Source organism: Erpetoichthys calabaricus, chromosome 8 (genome assembly GCF_900747795.2).
Source record: "Erpetoichthys calabaricus chromosome 8, fErpCal1.3, whole genome shotgun sequence".
Taxonomy (NCBI): Eukaryota; Metazoa; Chordata; class Cladistia; order Polypteriformes; family Polypteridae; genus Erpetoichthys; species Erpetoichthys calabaricus.
Genome location: NC_041401.2, coordinates 26381139 through 26391486, shown reverse-complemented (window position 1 = coordinate 26391486; position 10348 = coordinate 26381139). Strand labels below are relative to the sequence as shown.

Genomic DNA, 10348 nt, shown 5'->3' with positions numbered 1-10348 from the left:
ATTTCATTTTCCATCTTTTTTTTGTTATGTTTTGACAGAACAGAAGCTTGATATAGCAGGTCAGTCTTTGGGAGCTCCGTCTTATAGATGCCTCTGTCTGTGGACACCCGGGTGTCATAGGACTCTGACTAGAAGGGGCGTGGTCAATGGCCCTCATTAACATCTTTTCTGTGCCATGGATGAGGACGATACTGTTAGCGGCAGTGCCCTCCCTTATCTCGGAGTGGTATTACATACCTCTGATGAGCCTGGAAGGTGACCCTCCTCTGACGAGCAAACGTGAGAATGCACAGTATAAAAATACAACATACAACAGGATACTAACTGTAAAGTGCAGCAGGTATTACAATATGGCTTTCAATAGTCTTAAAGAGAGATAGCAGCCAAGTGTTAAACACAGAAACCAGAATCTTTGTAATGGGATGAAGATTGCTACATTTTATATAAATGCAGTCTCTCTAAGTCCAAAAGTAGTAACTAATAATTATGATGTCATTTTAATGAGTTTTCAGTGGGAAAGCATTGTAACAGCTATACAAACAGCAAGGAGTTTGGTCCCCGTCCTCCATACACTGGGTAACCACCAAGATCTAAGTGGATACAACAAAGTATACAACAATGGATGCCATCGTCATAAACAGTACTAATTCTAAATGGAAAATTCAAGGAGAAACCACATAAACACATTTTGAAGAAATTTAATTAAAGGAAAAACCAAGCACCGCTCAAAGTCTGGAGAAACAAAATAACAGTTAAGTTCGGAGACTTTCAAAGGTTTAAGAGTGAGTGCCAACTTCTTAGTGGGGCTGACTGCTGATGAAGGGGCAGCATATAAAGCCACTTCTGACTTTATACCCCCAGGCTATAAGGGTCCTTAACAACTAAATCATCTCGCTTGTCTGACTGCGGTACATCTACACAATGACCTAACTGTCACACTGTCAGTGTGCGCAGCAGTGTACACTGATGTCTCCTGCTTTTGTTCTATCCCTTGTTATTCTGGCACACTTCACATGGCATGATCGTGTTTACCCTTTCAGTTTATTTTCATTTTATTTAATACTTAGAATACGAGCACAAACATGCAATAACTACTTAATGTGAATTTCCCCTTGGGATTAATAAAGTATCTATCTATCTATCTATCTATCTATCTATCTATCTATCTATCTATCTATCTATCTATCTATCTATCTATCTATCTATCTATCTATCTATCTATCTATCTATCTATCTATCTATCTATCTATCTATCTATCTATCTAATGGCAAATAAAATTGGAACTCATCTCAGCAAGTAAACAAAGCCATCAGGCAATACTTGTGAGTCTCTGGAAAAATAGTTTACACAGTTAAGCATTACAGCTGGCCCATGGAAGCTTTGTGTTTTAAATCACAAAACATACACTGCGAGTTATTTTTGGCCAGAAGCAGTCAGGTGCATTTCATACTGTATATTTCCATGCCACTCCCTTCCCTACTTTCAAATATCTGGCTTGTTTGTCTTTTTTTGCTGAATGTCACACACCCTTCCCACTCTTTCCACAGAATTAAGCAGATACCCAGGAGTCATTGTCAGAGGGGCACTGAAGGTGGCATACTGTATTAGGTCATTTTACAAGTTTACAGATGTTCTCTTTATGGAGTTTATTCATTTAATAATCTTTGCATAAAGGTTTGACAAGTGGCTTTGCACATTAAGATCACATTAGACATGAACAAATGTTGTCAAGAGCAGGAATTCAATTTCCAGCCCACAGCCGAAGGAGAAACTTGACTATCTCTGTTTCTGTTGATGGTGCACTTGTCAAACCTGCTCTTGTTGTCACAAATTTTGGGGTTTTGTTTGATTCATCACTTAACTTTGAGTACACATTAGGTGTCTTTTCCAAAATTTCATTTTATCATCTCCGTAACATTGCCCGCATCCGTCCATTTCTTTTCTTTTAATGATGCTCAGACTCTGGTTCATTGTTTCATTATGTTTCATATTGATTACTGTAATTCCCTCTTTATTGGCCTCACTGCAAAATCTATACAGAAGCTACAGTACATTCAGAACTCTGCAGCCACACAAAGCGTTCTCACATCTCCCCTGTTCTCTCCCAGTTTCACTGGTTACCGGTTCCATCAAAGATTAAATTCAAGATTCTGCTGCTCACCTTCAAAGCCCTACATAACCTTGCCCCTCTCTACCTCACTCAGCTCCTAGCACCTTACACTCCTTGTCACTCTCTCAGGTCCTCGAGCAGTCATCTCCTTACTGTCCCACACACCAGACTCTCCACCCTGGCAGGCAGGTCCTTCAGTGCTATGGCCCCTCAACTCTGGAACTCTCTTCCTCAGTCTTTCTGAGATTGCTCCTCTTTCTCCACCTTTAAATCTTAATTGAAAACGTTCCTCTTCTATGAACTTTTGTCATATGTGTAATTTTTTTTTTTACTCTGTATGTAAAGCGACCTTGGGTTTGTGAAAGGCGCTCAATAAATGTCACTTATTATTATTATTATCTGCTGTCCATTGTGGTGGACAGCCAGGGTCCATGCCCGGCTAGGATGCCCCTTCAGTATATGTTCAGGGGGAGCAGCCATGGACTTTGCAATACCTTCCCCTGGACACTAGATGGCAGCCCCCTGGGTTGGAGCGGTGCCTTGGTTTCCCACAGGGCTCCATGGGAATTGGAGTTGGGTGCAGCACTGTTGGGTCCTACAGGTGCCGCCGGGGGTGTTGTAGCTGGGACTCCTGAGCCCTTATGAGCAGTGTATTCGGCACACCTGGAAATGCAGCCGGAACTCGGCAGTCAACCACCTGGAGCACTTCTGGGTGAACTATAAAAGGGGCCAGAAGCCACCACTCAAAGAGCCGGAGTTGGGAGGAGGAGGAGGACTACGCTTTCTGGGAGGAGTGGTGGTGAAAGAAAGGAAGAGTCTTTGTGCTTGTGTGCTTTACTTGTGGGTTTTTGGGACTGTGTTGTGCCTGTGGGTCACGGGGAAGATGTGCCCCACAGGTGAAGAAAATAAACGTTTCTTTGGTTTTATACGTGCCTCCGGTGTGAGTCTGTGTAGGGCCAGGTGTCAATATAGCGCCTTTTTGTTACACCATGAAAAAAAGGAAAAAACTGAACACATGGCTACACTGTCTTCCGAATGATGATGGGTTGTGCTCAGAAATACAGTAGGAACCTCATGTTGTAAATGGACTATTTGCACAGATTTGTGGCCATGACTAATGATACAAAAGTCCTGACATTACACACCATCCACTCCCATGTGGACAAATGAGACACATATTTGAAATTATAACTCAAAGTTTTAACACTGTAATTCTCTCTAAGCTTAACAAGAAGCTCAGTGCTATGGGTCTGGACGACACTATGTGCAGCTGGACCCTGAACTTCCTGTCAAATCAGTGCTGGGTGGTGAGACTGGTTGGCATCACTTCCTCTATACTCACTCTCAGAGTAAATGAGAGTAAATGAGATTGACATGGGAGCCCCTGAGGGATGTGTACTAAGTCCTCTCCTATATTCCCTCTATAAACATGACTGCACAGATCTGACATAATTGTGAAATCTGCAAATTACACAATGGTTGTGGGTCTTATTTCCAATGGTGATGAGACTGAATATGGAGAGGAAATCAGAGCCTTGAAACACTGGTGCCAGGAAAACTGCCTCCCCCTCAATGTGGACTCAACATCAAACAGGTTATAGTGGGTCTCAGGAAGTAAGTAGGTGTACACACCCATATCAACGTCAATGGGGCTGCTGTGGAGAGGGGGAGCAGTTTTAAATTACCTCAGTGTGCATATCATGTAAGAACCTCACATGGACTGTTTACACCGGAAAAAAAGGTGCAACAGTGCGTTTTTTTTTTATCTTAGGTAGCTGATGAGGTTTGGCATAAACCCAAACACTCACAGATCATTTTACACCTGGACTATTGAAAGCATCCTAATTGGATCTGTCATTGTCTGGTGTGGGAACTGCGCTGCACTTGCAGAGAGGTAATGAGTTCTGCTTGCCCAATAAATCACTGAAGGTGACGTTCCTAACTTACAAGACACATACAGTATGTTAGGCAGTGTCTAGGGAAAGCCATGAAAATCACCGATGACCCCATTCATCTGAGTTATGAACTGTTCACATTATCACCTTCAGGTAGATGATACCATAGCATCGGGTCCCAGACCAGCAGGGTCCGAAACAGCTTGTGCATAATGACTTCATCTCTACATTCCAATGCACCACAACTATTTTGTGTTATTTTATTTATTTATTTATAAAGCACTTTAAAAAGGCTGACCAAAGTGCTATACAATAAAAAAAGAAAAGCCAACATATCAGACACACAAAACCAAAGGGTAAATGAAACAAACACATAAACACATAAGACCTGAAGAGATTCTTAATAAAAAGTATAGAAAGTATACAGATAGCCAACATATCATACTGGGTTAAAAGCCAGAGAGTAAAAATCCATCCATCCATTTTCCAACCCGCTGAATCCGAACACAGGGTCACGGGGGTCTGCTGGAGCCAATCCCAGCCAACACAGGGTGCAAGGCGAGAGTAAAAATGTGTTTTTAAATAGGATTTAAAGGCAGCTAGCGAAGGAGCCTGCCTAACGTGCAACGGCAAATCGTTCCAGAGTTTTGGGGCTGCAACTGAAAATGCTCGATCACCTCGGAGTTTGCAACGTGCCTTGGGAATAGTATCTGGTCTACTGACATGAGAGAGCGAGACAGTACGTAAGGGCACAGCAGTTCCGACAAATAAAGAGGGGCACAACCTTTAAAAGATTTAAAAACAAATACAAGTATCTTAAAATGGATTCGAAAATGAATTGGAAGCCAGTGAAGGAAAGCCAAAATCGGGGTAACATGCTCATGCTTTCTTGTGCCAGTTAAAAATCGAGCAGCAGCGTTTTGCACCAGCTGTAGGCGAGCATCAGAGGCCTGGCTAATTCCAAAAAGAAGTGCATTGCAGTAATCTAGACGAGATGTTATAAAAGCAGGTATCACTGTTTCAAGGTTGCGCTTAGACAAAACAAGCTTGATTTTTGACAGCCGCCTCAACTAGAAAAAGCAACAGTTTACCACTGCGTTCACATGGCTATCAAGTTTTAAAGTGGAACTCATTTTCACACCTAAATTTGTGATCATGGATTTCTCAAATTGAGCCACAGTGGAAAGGTCGATGCAGGGGGTCCCGCTAGTGCTATTGGGTCTAAATAGCATGACTTTGGTTTTGTTCTCATTAAAATTTAGAAAATTTAATGCCATCCAACTCCTTATGTCAGTAAGGCAAACAAGCGGGGGCTGGACAGAACATGGACCTTGGCGCTTCAGAGGGAAATACACCTGACAGTCATCTGCATAAAGATGAAAGGAAATACCGTGTTTCTGAAAAATAGCGCTGAGTGGCAGCAGGTACAAGGAGAACAGAAGAGGTCCCAGGATGGAGCCCTGTGGTTCCCCCCAGGGGAGGGCAACAGAGGTGGAAGTAAAATCATCAATGCTGACACAAAAACTTCTATCTGAGAGATAGGACGTAAACCATTGGAGAGCTAAACCTGTGATGCCCACCCACTGCTCCAGCCTGGAGAAGAGGATCTCATGGTCTATCGTGTCAAAGGCAGCTGTTAAATCCAAAAGCATAAGTAATACACAGTCACCAGAGTACACTGTCAAAAGAATATCATTAAAAACCCTTAACAGAAAGGACTCAGTGCTGTGGTGAGTTTTAAACCCAGACTGGAACACTTCCAGAATTGCATGTTCATCCAGAAAGGACTTCAATTGGGTATAGATGACTTTTTCCAAGAGTTTGGACAAAAAAGGTAGCTTAGAAATAGGCCTAAAATTAGACATAACAGAATGGTCCAGACCTGTTTTTTTTCAGCAGTGGTTGCACGACAGCATGTTTAAAATTTTTAGGCACCACACTAGAGGTTAAACTACTATTAATAATTGTAAGAATAGAAGGACCCAAGGTAGAAAAGACCTCCTTAAGACGAGGAGGGACAACATCAAGGGGGGAGCCAGTTATTAGTATGTGTTGTAAATTGTACAGATTGTCAGAATGTCTAAGTGTCTTCTTATGTAATGAGTTTATTTTTATTAAATCCAAATCATATTAAGTGATATCATCTACTGTTAAATTCTACTCCGTACTTCTAAAATTTTTATTTTTATACTGTATTGAGGATTTGTTTTGTTCTGTGTATTGTATTGTATTGTATTGACCCCCTTCTTTTTGACACCCACTGCACGCCCAACCTACCTGGAAAGGGGTCTCTCTTTGAACTGCCTTTCCCAAAGTTTCTTCCATTTTTTCCCTACAAGGGTTTTTTTTTTTGGGAGTTTTTTCTTGTCTTCATAGAGAGTCAAGGCTGGGGGGGCTGTCAAGAGGCAGGGCCTGTTAAAGCCCATTGCGGCACTTCTTGTGTGATTTTGGGCTATACAAAAAATAAATTGTATTGTATTGTATTTTTGCACGGTGTGTGATTTGAATTGATATTTAATTGTATTATGTGATTGCTCTATTACTGTGGGGGACCTTGCACACAAACTTTTTCACTCACTTGTGCATTCGTGTTAAGTGATGTGACAATAAGGTGGCTTGACTTGACTCCATTTCCCATCACACTCTGTGTCAAGAAGTATTAAGTTTTGCCTTACAGCCAGTTCAAAGCATAAATGTTTGAGTCTAAAGCACTTTGAAGCAGCGTCACTCAGCCTGTGCTATGCAAGAAGTTATAGGTGAAAAGTGAGGGAATGCAAAAATAAATGGGGGGCAGCAAATTTAAGCAAAGGAAGAATGAGAGTGGGAGAGGAAAAGGACACCACTGTGCAAGAGCCCTGATAAATGAACAAAAGCTTCATATTCATCCTTGAGCTGTAATGTACACGGTTACAGTTGTGCATTAAACTGTCAATACATTTTAGAACCAACTTATGCAGTTCAGGGTGATTGGGAGTGGGTGTACTAGGCACAAGACAGGCACTGCTGGACAGGACACCTCCCTCATATGTGTCCCTTTATAACGATGACAAAATCTGTTGCTCCATATGTTCATTGCAAAATAAAATGTATTCAGTTGGTTTTTCAAACCTTGAACATTACCGAGACATATGTGTGGATCAACCCTTAAAGCTCTGAACAACATGTCATGCAATGTGCTAATAAAAGTGTGTAATCTTGGAGACCAAAGGCTAGAGGAGTTCCTGAAACGGAATCCTTAAATATTGAAATCGAATCAGCAAACGCAACATTTATGTCATTCATTGTGTTTTTGTAACAACTAAAAAAGTGTAAAACCTGGCAAAGGCACAAATGATGCATATTTGGATTTTATGGAAGTGAATGGGATTCTGAATCCAATTACAAGTAATTATTGTATCTAATTCAGTGGCAAATTCTAGGTTAGTAAACCAGCATAAGAAATCGCAAATAGTGATCAGGTATGTGAGGAACCTTGAAAACAAGGGAACAAAGAATGTTTTACATTTTGAAATTATCATAATCCTAAATTCACGTTTTGATTTAATGATAATAACACATTTTATTCACAAATGTAGCCTTAAAGTTACAACATAGCTAAATAAGGAGGGAAAGATTTGGAAAGTTTAAGCATCAGGGGCCTCATGTATAAACGGTGCGTATGCACAGAAATGTTGCGTACGAACGTTTCCACGCTCAAATTGTGATGTATAAAACCTAAACTTGGCGTAAAGCCACGCACATTTCCATGGTAACTCATACCTTGGCGTATGCAATTTCTCCGCTCGGTTTTGCAGACTGGCAGCACCCAGCGTCAAAGCAGTGCTACTGTTCTTGTGTGCTCATCCTTTCTTTCTTAGCTCCACATTTCTGACGCGGCTTTATAAATACACTGAAACTGCATATTGTTTATTAGTGTAATGCATCTGATTGTAATTATCCTGTAGCAATATAATGGTCCAGGGAATAGCCATAGTATTCCAAATACCATAACTGCTTTAGCGTTGTTACTCTCACTGCATCTTGTTCTTCTTTTTGCTACTCCCGTTAAGGGTTGCCACAGCGGATCATCTTTTTCCATATTACTCTCACTGCACCACTCAGAGTATTTATATCACTGTATCTGAGTGGGGAATCACAGCAGCAGCTGATCGGAAAGAGAATTATCGGTATACAGTTTCAAGTACACACTACCTCAACCATGGCAAAAAGCGTCAAAGCCTTTCCTGTACGGACCTCGCGTTTCAGAAACAGTTTCATCCCAAGAACTCTAAACATACTCAATCAGTCCATCAAGTGCTCCTTGTAGAACTGTTTGTACTTATAAGTACAATCACCTCACTGTAAACTTACACTACAGTTATAATATTGCACAACCTGCACCACTTTATAAAGCGCGTATGATGATGATATCATTTTTAAGATGAAATGCAGCAACATATGTTGCTTATAGTATACAGATAAAACTTTAACTTCATTTAAATAATCTGTATTGTTAATAATTAAACATGTGAGGACACGGTGCCGCAGCGTATAGCTAGTTCACGGATAGCTCCTACCTTGCGCTGTATTCTTGCTGGTGCTGACGCGACACTGGAAGGATAATAGAATAATTAAACATGTACTACGAAGATATTTCAATGTTCCTTAAAAGTTTTAAAGAATCGGCGTTCTAAGCTTACAAATGGCTTAACGTCTATTACAGAGCTGATTGTGTGGCGGTTGGGTTTTTTTTGGAGAAAGAAAAGTAAGGACAGGAATTGGAGGTTAGTACGTTTGAAAGAGACAGTACTTCTGTAATAAATTATTTCATCGAAGGTAGCACATGGCGCAGCAAGCCTCTTGCGTGAGATATGAACAATCACTGCACCACGGTGTTCCCATGTTTAATAACATGCTTTCATTCCTATCATCATGAAAATGATATCACGTATACATCTCAGTATTTTTAATTATTCAGAGAGCTGTAATATCTCGAATGTAATGGATTCTGTGTCCTGTCGGAGAAAGAGAAAGAACGGAAGCATGTAGTGATTCACACACATAGAGCACATAGAAGATCAAACACAGAACAAAGCATTTAACGTGCTACTTGAGAAACTAGTAAAATAAACGATTTTAAGATAAAGTTTATGATGTTCTACTTTAATGACAAAATAAACTATGTGATTAAAGTGGAAATTTCGAGATTAAAGTTGACATTTCGTGCTTTTTTCCCACTGTGTGCCTATTTTTTTTGTCTGTATCCTAATAAGCTTTCATATGACACTCAGATGGTGGGCTACGACTTGCCTTTTCAATGCGACTTTGATATGTGATTTCTTTTTTATTTCGGGCACTGTGCGACTTTGTGAACTCAATCTTTCGAGTTTCTCCGACACTCTGTTACTCGATCAACTTTCTTTTGTTGATTATACCACTGTTTAAACCAACAAGTAGTACGTTTTTCCTTTGCCTCCACTTGGTATTCGCTGAAATTCTTATATTTTCCCCTGTGCTTATCCCATTGTCTTTTCACAGAAGGCTATTTATATTGATTTGCATATTCAAAGAGGCATAATTCTGGGAAGAGTTGGGGCGGGACAGAAGGCGCGTGCACGTGCGTTACTTTTTACACTGATCAGGATTTATGTAGTGGAAGAACGTGAAAGTTTGCGTGCGCACAGATTCCTGCATCTGGATTTTTCTGTGCGTACACACAATCCCGCTTTTGTGCTTACGCCATGTTATAGTATGAGTTCTACGCACGGCGTTATACATGAGGCCCCAGGAGTTTGTGACATTTGAAATTTGAGTTATTTTGACTTGTCCCTTAAATATTACTCTTCCGTTTGTAGCAGCGCTACTTACTGTAAATTGCCTACAACTCCCAGCAGCCCCGGCAGTATTACACCATTGGGCTGATTCAGAAGCTGCAGGGGTTGCTGGAAAGAAGGATAATCAAGCGGTCTCTTTAAAAAGCAGAATCACAATCATCTGTGTATATTTGTTTCTACACATCACTCAGTAGTGGATTACAATGACAATCTTCCATGCATTACAGTTTCATTCTGGATTTATGTGCTTCTCCTGTGCTTGCTTGTTCATGCAGTTTCATCAAAAGTTGGTAAATGTCTTCATCTGGGAGCACTCCCAACTTCTACAGATCCCCACACAAAGAAATGGAACACAATAGGAGAACACTTTCAGGAAACTGTTAACATGGCATCTCAATTTACTCTGACTATCACCCGCAACTCTTGTACGGGACTGTGTCCTAAGCGTTTATCGTCTGGTGCTTACTGATCATTAGTTTTCATTTGTCTAATTATTATTGCCATCAGGGGAACTGGGGAGAGCTTTTGT

At 40.7% G+C, this 10348-nt stretch overlaps 1 long non-coding RNA gene across 1 annotated transcript; it reads left to right on the top strand.

Moving 5' to 3' along the window:
* Positions 1 to 4422: 4422 nt before the first annotated feature.
* On the top strand, positions 4423 to 4693 carry LOC127528965 (uncharacterized). Its single transcript, XR_007935649.1, has 2 exons — positions 4423 to 4469; positions 4572 to 4693. It is a non-coding gene; the product is annotated as an uncharacterized LOC127528965 (long non-coding RNA).
* Positions 4694 to 10348: the final 5655 nt, after the last annotated feature.